Below are 2,646 nucleotides of genomic sequence, written 5' to 3'. Positions count from 1 at the left end.
TGAAGAGTAAGTTTGAAAATAGGAAGAGTTGAGTGGCATTAATAGTAATACCGAAAACAGAAAGAGAGGAGAAAAAGAAGAGCATGCAATCTGGCAGAGTCGTGTGGGCGTGATGAGTGCGACTTATCACTCGACAATTTGGAATTCTTTTGGTTTTTAGGTTCTTGGAAAAGGGACTGAAAATGCGACAACACTCCTAACGCACACACATACTCTGCATGGAAACCAATTATTATTTTTGTGACCCTCACCCACCTTTTTTTCAAATTTTAATTATTACTTTATATACACATTTTCTGCTATTTATTTTGGGTCAAAGTCAAACCCAGATTTTTTATGTTTTATTTTTTAATACATTCATATCTAATCTTCATCCATAACATTTTTATCAACATACCAAGAAAAAGGAAAAAAAATAAAATTTTTAGTTATTACAAAACATAAAACACAAATATATTCAAAGTTTAATATTCGTGTAACTGCAACTCCCGACTCCCAAATAAAAAAGACAAAGAAAGAAAGAAAAAGGGTAAATTTTGTGTACCTAGGATGCCACCTTTGTGTCTTTGGTAGTGCAACTTTGTATAGGTCCATCACACAGCTCTCTTACGCAACTTTGGTGCCCAAAAGGTAATGTAATTAGTTCCTATATAAGTCGCATTTTTGGGTCATTTTAAAAAATTATTTTAATTCAAATATAAAGTAATTCACTCGATTTGAGTCATTTCGTTCTTCATGACGATTACTTTATTACAAACGAGTTCAGTATAATAGTCGATGTTTTGAAAATTCACATACACCCTAAATTAAGAGGGGACTTGTAATAATATAGGTGTCCGGTGTTACGTTATTTATTAGTCCATTACGACACGCACACACTAGAAATAATCGAACAGTAATGTATATTTACTAGATTGTTGATGTTTTTTCACTTAGCCTTTGATACTTTCTACCTACACTTAAAATAAAATGTAAGAATTAAGATAACAATAAATAGTTGTTTGCTGTAGTTTTTTTATGGGCAACTATTCATTTGATAACGACAAATGTTTTTATTATAATTTTTAGTTGTGACAAATATCTTATTTCTTGACGAAAAATTAATGTTTTGTATCGATTTTATTGAATCATAATTAATATAATTTTTAATTATAGTTATTAATATTGTAATGAATAGTAATTATTTTTAGAAGATAGAGGGAATAACTAATAATGACTGTCTAACGTAGCTGGTGTCGAGATATGACAAGCTACTAATATTTGTTCTGACAAAGCTTCTTCCCTTCAATGGATTTTACAACTCAACGGTTTGGCAGCAGATGGATTAATTAATTAATTAAGTGATCAATATATATATATATATATATATTTTCCATCAAGAAATTATCATTACAAGGAATTAAAACACACGACATTTCCACGTTGTTTTTCACATTATTTTCAATGTAATTATATTACATAGATTGAAGATTTTGCAACCAATTTGGGTATATATGCACGTTGGAAACTATGACCAGCCTTTAATTATTTTCTTTTAAGAAAAATTTGAGGTCTGTTAGTAGGAATATGACTTAGTATTATCGTTAATTACCATAATTAGAGATAAAAAATCATTGTAGAATAAAAATCAATTATGACTGTGCAATGTTTTTATGCAAATAAGGCTAAAATATTAGTTATAATAAAAAATTATAGCAAATATTTAAAATTATATATGATGAAATGTTGATTAAAATGGAAGTTTTTGCATTGACTAATTTTTACTGCAGTAAATAATATAAATTCGATACGATTTTTAAATTATAGTGATTTATAATGTACAAAATAATACATTTTTTTTTATCTTAATCAAGATGGACTCGACTAGATCTTGAGATTGCATATCATCATCAATTTCATGATCTTTTGTTAATCAATTCATAATACAAAAAATAAAAAAATAATTACACTTTCGTCTTTGAGGTTTGATGTAATTACACGTAGACCCATGTGATTTGTAAAATTACATCTGGCACATTTGAGATTTGTTTCTATTTAACAAATAAGTCCATCCGTTAGTTAAAATTTATAAAATTTGCTGATATTAACAAAAGAACTGAATGAAAATTGATATTTATTCTCGATTGACTTATTAGTGATTTATTGCAAGTCAAATAATTTGTTTTGAACTAAACTACATTTATAACGGTGAAGATATATCTACCCACATGCATTAGCGCGGAAGAAATGAGGGTGATTTGGTCATAAAAAAATCATTTAACCTGCAATAAGACAGTAATAAGTAAATGGGGATAACATAGATTTGTGTTTTCTATTTTTTTGTTAATATGAACAAATTTATTAAATTCTGACTAACAGAAAAATTTATGAATTAGATAGAAGCAAACCTTAGGACAGCTTTCTCCAGTTTATATGCGTCAAAGGGGTGAGTGTGTGTGAGTTGTGGTGTTGATGATGAGTAGAAAGGAGGGTTGGAGGACGAAAAAGGCAAAGAAAAGACTCTCTCTGTTTCTTTTGGTGGATTTGATGATACGATGAGGGTTTTTATGTTCACCAGAAACGAGGATTATTTATTATATACATATGTGACTTATGATGTTTATGTTTCTATCTTCCTGTCTAATTCTAAACATCACCCTCTTCTGT

The sequence above is a fragment of the Sesamum indicum genome, linkage group LG2 (genome assembly GCF_000512975.1).
Source record: "Sesamum indicum cultivar Zhongzhi No. 13 linkage group LG2, S_indicum_v1.0, whole genome shotgun sequence".
Lineage (NCBI taxonomy): Eukaryota > Viridiplantae > Streptophyta > Magnoliopsida > Lamiales > Pedaliaceae > Sesamum > Sesamum indicum.
The sequence above is the reverse complement of the archived record's forward strand: the minus strand, read 5'-3'. Positions refer to the sequence as shown.